At 37.8% G+C, this 15,774-nt stretch overlaps 1 protein-coding gene across 1 annotated transcript in view; it reads left to right on the top strand.

Annotated features, from left to right (window-relative positions):
* LOC121369987 (gamma-aminobutyric acid type B receptor subunit 2-like) overlaps positions 1-15,774 on the top strand; it is a 39,089-nt gene that overhangs the window by 10,537 nt on the left and 12,778 nt on the right. The gene's annotated exons all lie outside the window — the stretch shown is intronic.

Raw genomic sequence — 15,774 nt, 5'->3', positions numbered from 1 at the left:
ATAACCGATTTACACAACGCTTTCATTGGAAAACATAATTTCGTAAACCTTTGGGCATATTCGTTAATCTGTCTGTACGGAAGCAATTCACATTTATAGTCCCTCCCACAGGGAACACCTTTTTTCATGCTATGGAATTTACTACACATTATTTATTTCTGAACCAATTGTTTTCTAAATTGCACACAAAAATAGCATTTTACTTTTCTTCTTACTGGTTTATTCTAGTAGCACATGTAGCACGTGCTATGTCCCCGCGCTTCAGGGGGTCCCACGGTGAGTAATTGTGTACATTTATTTTCCCCAGGTAATTTTTCCCCTCTCCCCGAAGGGGTTGAAAAATATATATCTTGGGAATTGGGCCCCGCTGTTATTTGTGCTATTGGCCCCGCGAATTCTTAAACTGGTTCTGAATACATAATTCTAAACAATTGTTGTTGTTTTTTTGTTTGTTTGTTGTTGTTTTGGGTTTTTTTTAAAGGCCTTCATTTAAAAGTTATAAAACAATGTCGAAACTGTAAATGATCGACAGAACAGTGCTTAGTGTCGGTTCACTACCGCTGGCATATATCCAGCTTGACCCGACCACGTTTGAATATGTAATTTGTGCACACGGCACGCTAGTTAAAATACAGAGAAACATACATGTGTAATCGAGTGGGTACTAGTAATTCTTACTTGTGCACCTTTTTTTTTTGGTTCACGTTTTGTAATCATACTGGACCAAATAAAATGTTATCATGTATTTATTTATTTATATATTTTTGGCAACTAATGTAAGATTACAAACAATGCATTACCAAGTTCTTGTTAATATTTTCATGAAAATAGCGGGGTTTGTCAAATGTGTGTTTTGTTTATGAATCTTAACCATAATCCATTAAATGAAATGAAACTGAAAGCCACACAATCAACAATTATGTATTGTTTGAATTTAAGGGAGAATGGATCTCTTTATTATTATTAAATACAAACAATAATTAACAGTAATTAAGTTTGTAACTTTGTTTTAACTGCGGCTTATGTACGGACGAAGGTCGAAACTTTGTCTAAAACCAAGTGGTGCGGTTTATACACCAATGCGTGTAATAGGCCAGAAAATATGGTACATCACATTTTTAGTCTTTATTAGTGGCAAGTAAACATTACTTACTGGTAACTTCTTTTTTTAAGTTTGTGTCAACAAAAATGTTTACAGGTATTTAAAAAATAGCAATAACCAACAATCTCAGAGCTGGAACAATAAAACACAAATGGATATAGTTTATAATAATAAAACATGACACTAATTAACACACAAAAAGGAAAAAAAACAAACACAGAATTTGCAAAAATCTGAAATGGAATGTGGCAAAATCTGAAACGGAAAATCATCCCCTCTACTAAAGCATCAGTCGAAATCACGTGGGTTTGTTTGCCACTCGGAACTCCTCGGCCGATTCTGTGAGACATCAGGAAAAATCATAATCAGCTGAATTAGTATTCCGAATAGTAAACATTCCAGTGCATTCGATTGGAACAAAGAGTGCATTCGATTAGAAAATAGCTGATGTGTCGCCAAATCACAACAATCTTAAGCAATTAGGCCCTATGTGTACATGTGTATAACTACAAACATTTAAAAACATTATTAAGAAGTAATGTATTTTATTATCAGACGGTACATATTACATTTTACATTGACAACATATTAATTCCAAACCTGTTGGTTACTGTTTTATTGGAATCTAAATATAACTCTAAGTTTCAAAACATGGATGAAATCAGGGCAACCACATTTTTGGAGGGGCAACCTCAATGTGAACCCATACTTGCCCTCCGGGCAAGCAACCAAACTCCTTAAAATTGAGCACGTGCTCTGTATATATATATATATATGTATATGTATATGTATATGTATATGTATATGTATATGTATATGTATGTATATATATATATATATATATATATATATATATATATACGTTATTTTTCTACGAATTGGGTCAGCAAGTGATTTACATCGCGCTCACGTCACGCCAATTTAAATTTACACTGGTCAGATACAGAGTGATCACATGAGCAATATCTTACACTGGTGTGTAATAAATATATAAATAAATATATATAAATATATATGATAATAAACGAGTTACCAGTTATTATCAAATTTATGTCCCGAGTGAAATAAGTTTGTTATTCTATTTATTACCTCAGCTATTTGTTCTCTAAAAGCCTTTATTTTCTACACACATGCACGAAGGCCAACCTGTATAGAAATGATGTAAATTAAACCACTTTACGCACTGTTCTGAGAATTGCTATAACTTTGTATTTTAATTACATTTATAGATAATTTTCAAAAACAAAAGTTATCATTATTTTGCTATAAAATCTATAAGGAATTCCATTAAAATGAGATTTTGTTATAAATTTAACACCAAAAACAGAGAGCCGTACACGCAAACTCTTTAAACTACATGACGTCATTTTGTTTGTAAGCGTCAAATTGTCCAATAGTATTGTTCATTAGACCAATGCAGAATATTTCTCACTGAGAAAATATGGACAATATTTTTCCTGTTATGAGTGACCGCTGGAGTAATAAATATAAATATATATATATATATATATATATATACGGCTGTAGGAATGAGGTATGGCCTCCATCATGCATATAAAACACTAGTGGAAAAAGGTTCCTTGGCTAAAATGTCCGTTAGCCACTTAAAAATTCAAGGTGGTGGCCATTTTTCAATATGGCCACCAATTGCCTGTATAGAAAAAATAGTGTTTTTACTATAAAATTTGTCAGAGTAGCTATAACGTTTACACATTTTCTTAAAAATAAGGAAATGAAGGAAATGTTTTATTTAACGACACACTCAGCATATTTATTTGTGGTTATATGGCCTCTGACATATGATTAAGGACCACTCAGATATTGAGAGAGGAAATCTGCTGTTGCCACCTCATGGGCTTCTCTTTTTCAATTAGCAGCAAGAGATCGTTTATATGCACAATCCACAGACAGGATAGCACATACCATGTATGTTAAGAAATACCTGTCCTTTTAATTTTGTAAATTTTTTCTACGGGTAATCTAGCTATCATCAGTCTAGTATCTAGATCTATTCCGAAGAAAATAATTGATGCATGTCATGGGAAAGACCGTCTTTGCTTGCTTAATTGGAATTCCCAAAAGTTTGCACATCTGTAAGAAATTTTCTAATGCTGTTTGTCACTGTAGTGTACCTTGTGTACACTTGAATAAAAAATCATCCAATACATTTGCTTTCTGTCTGAAAATAATTTTCCATTATCCAATGTAAGGCAGAGCTTATTTAATAACTGGCATGAAAACTGCACAGCCCTTAGTAGTATAACCCCGCTGAATTCATGCCCAAGAGATCATAATCCAAGGAATTTATAGGAACTATTCTAAAGGCAGACTCTATATGGTTTTGTTTTGCTAGTATGGTCCCAGGCCCTAACTGATTGATGTGAAACATAGCTGTGTGCAAGGTTTCATACTGTACAGTTCTGTCTTCCTCGGCATAATTCTAGATTCTGCTTGCTCTTTCTTATAGGTACCAAACCTAGTGGTGAGATTTGCAGGTTAGAGAAAAGAAGTGCATTGAAAGGCCCGGCAATCCAACCCAATTTTACCTCTTTGTCAGTTGTTTGCTTTATGACTACTGGATTAATTGTCTGTGGCCGATTTTGAATTTGGACCAAGTCTGTATGTTTTTGGGCCTTTGTAACATAAAGAAAAACCTTTTCTAAATCCAGATTCTAAAAACTTTATTGACATTATATCATATCCAACTAGAAAGGGGAGAAAAACTCTGAATTTAACTGATGTTATGTTGCTGATTAGATCAGGATCTATAGGATTTGGGCCTGTGTGGCTAGTGGAGAAGCTGCAGCTAGGAATTAGTTGACACAGTGATTCCTGATTTTTCAGATTTTGAGTGGGCTAGCTACAGACAAGGCTCTGAATGACAAGGCACTGTCACTGTGCTGATGGTGCTGGTCATGTGTTTAGTACTAGGCCCTCCACCTTCATTACCCGTACAACCTCTGCAGTAATATTGCCGATCCTTTTGGAGGTACTGGAATTGGTGATGCTGTCTAGCAGCTGCCAGTCTTGCCATCACAACAGGGACCTCACTTTCGATTTCAGCATCACTGGGTCGGCATCCACTAGCTAGGTCTTATTAGGACATGTCTCATCACTGCCGCACAACGTGTGCTTGGCAATTAACTCTTGTACACAATTACTAACGAGTACACTCGTGTAATTTGCTTTATTCAAATTACTCACTGCATGAGGCCAATTATTTTACAAGTCATATATTTTTGTGCATTACGCTCCCTATTACATTAATACTTTACCTAAATGTATAGAACAAGCCCCAACTTTTGACCTTAACTAAATGTCTTTAAAATCCCTGACCCATGATCTATGTCATAGCCAACCTAATGCCCCTTCAAAGTATTAAGGTGGACATCAGAAGCTCATATAAATGCCAAACAAAACACAAGATCTAAATATTTCATAACTAATAGAACACAACTATGTAGCTCACACAAAGCACACATGATCTATATATAACATAACTAACAGAACACAACTATGTAGCTCACACAGAGCCCATATGTGATCTAAATATATAATAACTATAAAACAACTATATAGCTAAAACAGAGCCCACATGTGATCTAAATATATCATAACTAATAAAACACAATTCCTTAACCATATGTCTGACACCATATAACCAACCGTAAAATAAAATGTGTTGAGTGCGTCGTTAAATAAAACATTTCTTTCTTTCTAATAAAACACAACTATGTACATGTACATGTAGCTCACACAGAGCCCAAATGTTATCTATAAATATATCAAAATTAATAGAACACACCTATGTAGCTCACACAGAGCCCACATGTGATCTAAATATTTCATACCTACATGTAATAGAGCACAACTATGTAACTCACATGTGATCTAAATATATCAAAACTATAGAACAACAATATAGTTATTATTTATTAGTTTGTTTTTTATTTATTTATTTTTTATTATTATTATTATTATTATTATTATTTTTAAATGCACCTTTTTCCTGTTCCTTAATTTATTAAAATTGTAGATGTAAATTGTTTACATAATTCTATAAATTAATATTTTAATTAATGCTAAGAATACTATATGTATCCCCTTCTATTTTCACCACTCTTGATATACTTTACTATGTAACTCAGCTGTGCTCAAACACAGCCCACGTGATCTATATATAACATAACTAATAGAACACAATTATTTAGCACATAAAAAGCCCACGTGATCTAAATATTTGATAACTATAATAGAACACAACTACATGTATGTAGCTCTTTTCAGTTTGATTTAGTGATATATATCCTAATGAATGTGTTCTCTACCTGGCACATAAAAGTGTCACTGAAGTAAAATAATAATAAATAAAAAATTAACAAACAAAAATACCCCCCCCCCCCCCCCCCCCCCCCCCCCCCCCCCCCACACACACACACTGAATTCTGACCAGGGGGATGCCAGTTATGTTTGTTTAATAGCTGACCTGTGCAAATGCAAATACATTCTATGTATATATGCCCACAAATGACTGTCAGGTCAGATTTCGGGAATTACTGTGCTTATATCAATTTAATGTTCAAGCACGCTAAACTGTACATATTACATGGTAAATGTTTAAAATGTTTGACAGCAATTGTACATATACTCTTCAAAAAAAGAAACGCAAAAGGGTACAAATGGGTTATAACTCCGATTTTATGTTTCCTACCGGTTCATGCTTTGTGAATATAAGGTCATTGCATGCATGGGCGTCAATCGGTGGGGGACAGGGGGGACACGTCCCCCTCACTTTTCAGCTTGGGGGGGACAGCATAGGAAATGTCCCCCCCACTTTTTTCAGACGAAACAAATATGTTCTAGTATATATAGCGTAACTGATCACCATTTGGCATTTCGCTTTGGAGTGCCGGCTCTTATGTTCCTACACTAGACTGGTAGTAAATATACTAATTATTTTACAATTTATTTGTAGTAGTTTTTATTTTAAACCTTGAAAATAGTTGAAGATATCCCCAAATAAATCACAAATATTCATTGTGCCCACTATATAATAAAATTATTAAAATAACTATTTACCGAAATACTTTATTTCCTGATATTTCCTGCCATGCGCAGAGCACAGGAAAATACAAGAGAATAGACTGAGCCAGCTTACTGTATACGAGTATGAATGAACATGTCGAGCTCAGATTAAACATCAAACACCACACTGTCTGACTTAGAACACTTCTCACACCAATCGTAATTGGCTTTAAATAAACGTCTTGTCATCAGTTGTCTCGCCAATAGGATACCGCCTTATCCACTTGTAATTGAATGTTCTGTTGTTTCACGTTATGCTCCGGCGATTTTAAGCAACTCGAAGCCGATGTTGAACTTTTAATTAACAACAATAACAAAATTTTCGCAAACCAGATTTGCTAAAACATGAAAATAAAAACACGCCCATTTCAAATTGACCAAACCTCGAAAATGAAAAACCTCGAAATGTTTCCGGTTATACGGTATCTAAATATGCGTTATTGGTTAAGTAAAAATAACTATTAAAACTTAATGGTTCTTTCTTTTATACTGAAATTGACTAATTGGTTTCGAACTTCATATAAATAACAGGTATTGCTGATTTACTCTTAGCATTATGTCACCAAGTGTATATGCTATTTTGAATAATAATATATATGCTCTCTCTCTCTCTCTCTCTTTCATCATCAATAGAAATATCAATCTATAAACTTAGGTAGTGATGTGTAATTTGAAATAATTATACCCAAGTGTTGGGGCAGAAAGTCTATACAAATGTAACACCAGAAATGTTCAGTACTGGCGTCTACTTTTTTATAATTTGAAAAACCCAATGAAAGACATTTGAAATTAATAATAAAATAAAACACGTAAAGGAAAGACGGAACGAAAGTTATATAAATAATGGTTACTAGCGATATTTGTTAATTTGTCAAGTAAATAATATTGTTTAATTATTATTAATTTTTTTTTATTCTGAAAAAAATGCGTTTATTTTATTTTGAAACAAGGACATCGGATCAAACTACCAATAGCGCATGCGCGCTAGGTAGATGATGGTCACTAGTTTAGTTGTTATAGACCGGCCGTGGTTGATATCGTCGTCGGAAAAAAAACAACTACTCCAGTCTCCAGGAATCTAATAACGAATATTTTGCATACAATGTATTCGTCAATTATCATTGTACCCATAGGCTTATATCCGGTTATTTTGACATGCTATTTGATACAACAATTCGAATTTGATGAATTACACGCAGGTTATTTGGCAAACTGCATCGTCCAGGACGAAACGCTAACGGAGATGGTATACCGTAGAAAAACTACCATGGACATTAAAAAGTTCTTCACTGCCATACCATGCCATGCCCAGACTCTTTTGCGAGTAGGGACGACACTGGATTCCAATGTCGAAGTTGTTGGTGAAGATGTTAAAGAAAAAACAGAGAAAAGAGTCACTTCTCAGACACGGTTGCCCATCTTACCGCCAGTGCCGTACCAGCCACGGGACGTCAACTGCATGCCGGTGCAACGGCTCGCTAAACGAACGCTATGTTTTCAGCGCGCGTGGTTCGATAGCTTTCCATGGCTCCACTTTGACGCTAACGTTAGCGGAGTACTCTGCTTTACTTGTGCTGAAGCAGTATGCATGGACTTGGCCGGCATGGCGCGGTGTTCAGAGGACACATTTGTTTCCAAGGGATTTTGCAACTGGAAGAAGGCAATTTAGAAATTCAAAATCCACGAAAAGACATCTGCACATATTTCTCATAGCAACCTGAAATTCCGGTCTTCCAACAACGACGTTGACGCACAGTTAAGTACGCACCATCTTGAAGAACAAACGAAGGCGCGCAACGCTCTGCTGAAGATTGTGACGACCGTCCAGTATCTAGCGCAGCAGGGACTGGCAATACGCGGCAAAGAGTCAAGCGACGGTAACTTCATGAAGTTGTTAGAGCTGCGGAGCAACGATGACGTCGTGTTACAGAGGTGGTTGACACGCACAACTTCATACACAAGCGTTGCCGTGCAAAACGAACTGTTAAAAATCATGGCACACATGGTGCTGCGAAATATTTGCAAGAACGTGGGCCTTTTTGCAGTCATTGTCGATGGAACCCAAGACATCCAAGGCGTTGAACAGGAGGCAATATGCGTGCGATATATAGACGACACTTACGACGTTCACGAGGACTTTATCGGTCTGTACAGCGTATCTGAGACGACTGGTGCCAGCCTCAGCAATATGCTGCAAGACACGTTGCTCAGACTCAACCTCCCAATCACGCATCTGAGAGCGCAAACGTATGACGGAGCCAGCAATATGTCGGGCAAATACCAAGGCTGCCAAGCACTGATCAAGAAAGTACAACCACTGGCAAACTACACGCATTGCGGTGCACACATCACGCACCTCATCTGTGCGAAGGCCATCGAGAGTGCACCGTTCCTTCGCGATGCACCTTGACCCCCCCCCCCCTGCAAAAAAATTAAAATATATGTATATGTATCAGTCCCCCCCACTTTTAAAACTGGATCGACGCCTATGATTGCATGTCCCAAACACATTCCCATGGTTACATTCGATAAAACGCAGCTACTGTACAATAAAGTTCCAAAATGTGAATATTCGCAAAAACGCAGCCACGTGCAAACCATGTCACCACTGCACGTGCGTTGTCTGCACATGCAACATGAACACCGACAGTATAAAAGTGCAGGGTGTTCGCTTGCCTGGCCTCTGTATCTGGCCGACAGTTGACAATCCAGGACATGCCACGTCTCAGTGAACCGCAGAGAAACAATGCCATCGGCCGACTAGACGCAGGCGAATCCAGAACGGCCGTTGCCAGGGCATTCCATGTGTCCCCAAGCACCATCTCCAGACTGTGGGACCGTTACCAGCAACATGGATCAACACGTGACCTCCCTAGATCCGGTCGACCACGGGTCACTACCCCCGGGCAGGACCGCTACATCCGGGTACGCCACTTTCGGGAACGATTGACTACTGCCACCTCCACAGCCGCAGCAATACCAGGTTTGCGCAGGATATCCGACCAGACCGTACGGAACCGCCTACGTGAGGTAGGAATTTGTGCCAGACGTCCAGTTCGAGGTGTCATCTTAACACCACAACACCGTCGACTTCGACTGCAGTGGTGCCAGATTCATCGACAATGGCCTCAACTGCGATGGAGACAGGTGTGGTTCAGTGACGAGTCCCGATTTCTGCTCCGACGTCATGATGGAAGATGTCGCGTGTATAGGCGTCGTGGTGAACGTTATGCGGCAAACTGCGTGCAGGAAGTGGACAGATTCGGCGGGGGTAGTGTCATGGTGTGGGCAGCCATCTCACACACTGACAGAACTGACCTGGTCCACGTGCAGGGCAACCTGAATGCACAGGGCTACATTGACCAGATCCTCCGGCCACACATCGTTCCAGTTATGGCCAACGCCAACGCAGTGTTCCAACATGACAACGCCAGGCCTCACACAGCACGTCTCACAACGGCTTTCCTACAGAACAACAACATTAATGTCCTTCCTTGGCCATCAACATCACCGGATTTGAACCCAATTGAGCATCTATGGGACGAGTTGGACCGACGCCTCCGACAGCAACAACCACAGCCCCAGATCCTGCCCGAGCTGGCAGCAGCCTTGCAGGCCGAGTGGGCCACCATCCCCCGGGACGTCATCCGTACTCTGGTTGCTTCAATGGGCAGGCGGTGCCAGGCAGTTGTCAACACACGCGGAGGCCACACCCGGTATTGACTCCAGATGACCTTGACCTTGGTGGTGTGTCCTATCACTTACTCACAATGGACTAGAGTGAATTGTGAACAATCCTGCAACATTTGGTAATTATCGGACTCACCATTCAATAATTAAATCAATTCTCCAAATGTTACGACAATGTGGTTTTGCGTTTCTTCTTTTGAAGAGTATATTATAGAAGTCTAAAAGAAAGATATATGTCAAGACATATTTCTGTAATGTTTATTATTATTTTGATAATGTCAAATCCTTGATGGATTACTCGATATAAGCACAAATGTATACATAATATATAGGCCTACTGTTGATTATTTAACTCGACACAAGTTACATAAAAAGGTATCACTTATTTAAAAAAAAGAAAAAAGAAAAAAAAAAAGATAAGCAAGCACAAGTACATGCACATAATATATAATAGTGAATTATTTAACTAGTTATTATTATTTTTATTTTTTTTGATCATACTGAAAGTGAAAAAAAAAAAATCTGCAAAGAATTATTTAAAAAAAAAAAAAAAAAACAAGTGCAAAGGAGTTTGTGTACATTGTAGTTCAGGATCAGTGGACGATTTTGTCCTGATAAAAACTTACAGAAATTAGCAATGTTGAATAGTTTTAATATGACTAAAATATTGGTCACCATTTTATAATTCTTGAAGTTAACAGTTTACTTTTTAAAAAATTTGACGACTGGGATGAAACATACATGTACTTAAAATGTTTATTCTCTCCGCGGATTAATCACTGAGGTCAGTCCCTCCCTATTTTGGGAGGTTACAAGTTTTATGGTCCCAGGCAGGATCCGAACGTCACCTTTCACAGGTCTATCTCCCATGCAAACATGTCAGGTTTAAGGGAATCAAATGCTGTGATCGGCCAAAATACTTTTCAGGTCATTGGGATTACCAGCAAGGTGCAGAAACATTTATACATGTATCATTTAAAAAAAATTAATGAAAAATCGAAATTTCCTGCGGTTTGCAAATTGTGAAACAGTGCACCGAACCATGGGCGAAAAACCGCGGTTTTCGGTAATGTCGAATAATCATCCCATCCCTATTTATAATGCTCTAAAATATATCTCAAAGGTCCTAATTTTTCACACACTGTCCCAAACCCTACATACACCATGTGCTGTCCATGTTTCTTTTGGCCTGCAATTTAAAAAAAATAATAAAGGTGGGCCATATTTTACTTCATATTTCGAGCCCGATATAATATTAGTAAATTTTGATTATTTTTTCATGAATTTGCTGATTTTTAGTCAGCATAAGCTTTTAAATAATACTGCTTGGTTAAAGTTGATAAGATTTTATTAATTTCTCTACTGAACAAAATAAGAAACTTCCGCTAACTTTGCTTGAACATATATAACTTGATGAAAACAAACCGGGGGAATAATTGTTATATATGCGTTTAAAGAGTGTTCCATGATGCATCGTTTGATGCAAAAATCATGGCCATAGGTTAACAGAAACTGGGAGAAATTTTGACCAAGTGTGGTAGGGGTTAAAAAAAAACCCACCCACTTAACGGGTATGACCACCTCTTGAATTGACCACTGCAGTGCATCGCAGGCGCATAGAATTGACTAAAGTGTTGATTTCTGCCTGTGGAATATTGTTCAATTCCTGAATGAGCGCTTGACGAAGTTCGTTGACATTAGCAGGTGGGTTGGGACGACGCCTCAATCGTCTGTCCAGACTATCCCAGACATGCTCGATGGGGTTGAGATCAGGACTTTTAGAGGGCCAGTCATCAATGAAATCAATGTTATTTGTCCTAAGAAAATTTACAGTGTCTCTAGCTGTATGAGAGGTGGCATTATCATACTGAAAAATCGAGATGTTGGCGTTGTTATGGAACAGAGGAATGTCATCGCGATAACGTTGAGCATTTAAATTGCCATCAATGACGACTAGTGGTGAACGATAACCATGGGCAATGGCTGCCCAGACCATGACACAACCCCCACCCCCAAAACGATCTCGTTCAAGAACACAACAGTCAGCATAGCGTTCATTTCTCCTACGGTAGATGCGCACCCTGCCATCACCACGTTGTAAAGAAAATCTGGATTCATCTGAAAAAAGAAGGGTATTCTAGCGTTGCCGTATCCAACGAGTGTGTACACGTGCCCGATTAAGACGATTTAGACGATGATGTTGCGTTAAAACGCATCTGACGTAAGGACGTCGTGCATGTAAACCGTTCTCCCGCAGACGATTACGAACAGTTTGCCCACTGATTCGGTTATTTTGAAGCTCAGGTGTGTTAGCAGCAGTAGCAGTGGCAGTTTGGAATCGATTGCGCAAATGCGTGTTCATGATATAGCGGTCTTGACCACGCGTTGTAACACGCATTCCTGTCATTCGAAATCTTACTAAAAATGCTACAATGTAAAAAACATTTTTGTTTTTACAAATTTTGAAGTGTTTTCGTTCACTTGACAACAATGTCAGTAAGACAAGTAAAACAAATTGACCGAATACTACACGGGACATGTCGAACCATGCATGCACGTGCAAATTGAATTTCACGTTGTCGATGATTAACAGTGCAAAAATAATCGATAAAATTCATGAATCCTGATAATACAGTTCAAGGCTAATACTACCTATATAATTTCATTACACAATGAATTCTTTAACACAACAAATACTATATGTACAAATCGGAAGTTTCTTTTTTTGTTCAGTATATATTGTTAATGGATGACTTATATTTGCTATGGGTGTTCCTCAGATGCATTTGGTGCCACTACTAGTACTATATGTATTACCGTGTGGATTAAAAATTAAAAAATATATATATCTTCCTATTGGTACATCACTTGATGTATATGACTATATGGATAAGAGTACAGCATTTTAGTACTATGTAGGTTTATACTAAAGTGCTTCTTGACAAAATATACCAAAGATGGTAACGGAATTACAAAACTATGGTAACGGAATTACATTATGTTGACAGCTATAATTTTACTAATAATGCATGAATTTGAAAGTAAAGGTGTATGATTATGTTCATTAACATTTACTCAGAGAATATGAGTTGATTCCTTGATTACATATATATGAACAATATAATCTAACTTTTTGTTTGTTTTCGGTAACAGAATTACAAATTGGTTCCATGTTTTCTAATTTCACCTATATCTAAAACAAACTATCTTTTTATTAAAGTGAATCATTCAATGTTGTACTTTGTTAGTGGTAAAACAAAAACACTAATAAATAGAATATTACCTTGAATTACATGGCTGCTGTACACAAATTTATAGGCGTGTATTATGGGAATGTCATATTTTTAGTGTGACGGTATCCTCATAAAATGGCTAAAGTCAACCACATCCATTTATTTTACAATATTTTACTTACCAGATTAGGATTCTCCAGATAATTTTACATTAGAAACAATCTTAATATATAAGTAATAACGTGATTTAAATTTTTCACTCCATGTCCACTTTAGCGCGGAATTGCCCCAAGGTTGAATAAACTTAAAAGAAAACCAGGTCCTCCTATTGTGTTAATTAAGGCAAAGGTTGATGAGTTTATGTTGTTTGTAAATGGTAAACATTTCAGATGTGAATACTAATTAATAAAAATATACTCAGTCAAAAAAGAAACGCATAGGCAAAATATTCATGGAATTATCTCTTTAATACAAAGTGGCATAATTTCATTATTTATGATCGTATCACAGTCAAATTTGACATGAGTATGTGACAGTGTTCCTGCTATTGAGGCGTTTTTGTCGCCAAACAGCGTTGCATGAGGGCGCTGAAATCAGTACCTTGTGTGGCCACCAGCAGCAGCAATCCCTGCGTGACATCTCCTTGGCATAGACTGAATGAGTCTCTGAATCCGGGCGCGTGGAATCCCAGCCCATTCTTCCTGCAGTGCATGTGACAGTTGCGGAAGCATCTGAGGCTCCGGGTCACGCTGGCGTACACGTCTGTCCAGTTTGTCCCATAGATGTTCAATGGGGTTGAGATCTGGCAATCTTGATGGCCATGGCAGCACATTATGTTCTCATTCTGTAGGAAATCCATTGTTACACGTGCCGTATGCGGCCTGGCATTGTCCTGCTGAAAGAGTTCTCTCTGTAGATCCAACATTGGAAGCATGTGACGGCGAAAAATTTCATCCCGGTAGCGTACAGCTGTCGGGTTGCCTTGTACGAACACAAGTTCACTTCTGCCAGTGTATGAGATGGGCGACGCAGTTGTTCATTGCGGTGTCTAGCTGTAAACACGTCGTTCATCACGTCACTGTAGAAGGAAACATGACTCGTCGCTGAACCATACTCGCCGCCAGTTTCCCAAGTTCCACCGCTGTACATTCATGCACCAGTGAACACATAAATGTGGATGTAGCCCATAAACCAGCTTCTCAAAGTCTGTTCCAAATGGTTTGTGCAGTCATCCTTCTCAAACCAGGTATGCGTCCAGCAGTGTTTGTTGCTGTGGCAGTTCAGTGACACAAATGCAGAACCTGGATGTAGCAATCTTGTGCTGCAGTTGGTATGCAAGGTCTTCCACTTCTGGGCCAGTCTTCAGCTAATTGAAACTGCTGGTACCTGTCCCAGAGATGTGAAATGGTGCTCTGATGGACGTTCATGTGGTGTGCAACTGCTGACTGCTATTCACCTAACTGGAGGCAACCTATTGCAATGTTTCAATTCGGCAGGCTTAGTCTTTGCATCTTGTAACTCGTCTACGTCGAAATGGAAATGAGGCACCATTGTGAGCATTGCAGCTTTAAATACCCATCACTACCCCAATCTTTTCCCCGAGTTTCACGTGCATTCGCCAAAATCTGACCATTTCATGCCAATTTCCTGCAATTGTCGCACAACGTGCATTAAATTTGTTTTAGGGTGCATTTGGGCATGCTGTCCCATTCTAGGAACATTAACAAACATGGTCATTCAGCAACATTGTACAAAAAAACTGTATTTTGTAAAATCAAACACTTTTCTTCTTTCCCTATCACCTATGCGTTTCTTTTTTGACAGAGTATAGGTTCATTTATAAATGTTATGCCATTTCTTTTAACATTAGCTAAACCTTCGTTGTTGAGTATATATAGGTGACATATTCTTTATTTGGGACCATTTTCAGCAAGATCTAAATAAATTAATTCAGTCTGCCAATGAACAACACCTGACCATTAAATGTACACACACATATTCAAGGAATAAAGTGACATTTTTTTAGATGTTGATGTTATTAAAACAGATAGTGGGTCTTTTTCAACAATACACACCAATATTTACATTTCAAATCGGCTCACCCAAAAGCATGTCAATAAGGAATTCCATTCAGTTAAGCTAAAAGATACACCCGAATCATTTCGAACAGTGACACGTTATAAACTGAATTAAAAAGTTTAAATAGACTTTACCCTCCTCCCATTGTAATAACACTATAGGAAAAACTTTAAGTGGACCCAAAGAAATCACCTGCATCTACTTCTAAACAAAAAACAACCCCCAATAATACCTTTCGTCGTAACATATACAACCCATTCCTACCAAATATTGGTCACATATTACACAGGTATTGGGGAATTCTTGAACAGTCAACTAAACTCAAAGTACATGTACTAGCACAAAGCTAACCAATTGTTTCTTTTAAAAGACCCCTCAATCTTAAAGACATGCTTGTCCATTCTAAACTACAGTTTAATGATATTAATACAAATAGATCTGCATTCAAATGTGGCAAAAGTAAATATAAAATTGACAAATTATTTCAGTCAAACTGGATGCATTTATCCCATAAAACATACTTATGACATGTTGTTCTTGAAATGTTATTTATCTTATGACTTGCAAAATATGCTGTATGCAATA

Source organism: Gigantopelta aegis, chromosome 4 (assembly GCF_016097555.1).
Source record: "Gigantopelta aegis isolate Gae_Host chromosome 4, Gae_host_genome, whole genome shotgun sequence".
In the NCBI taxonomy this organism is placed as follows: Eukaryota; Metazoa; Mollusca; class Gastropoda; order Neomphalida; family Peltospiridae; genus Gigantopelta; species Gigantopelta aegis.
Note: the sequence above shows the minus strand (reverse complement) of the source record. Positions and strands in the feature narration are given on the sequence as shown.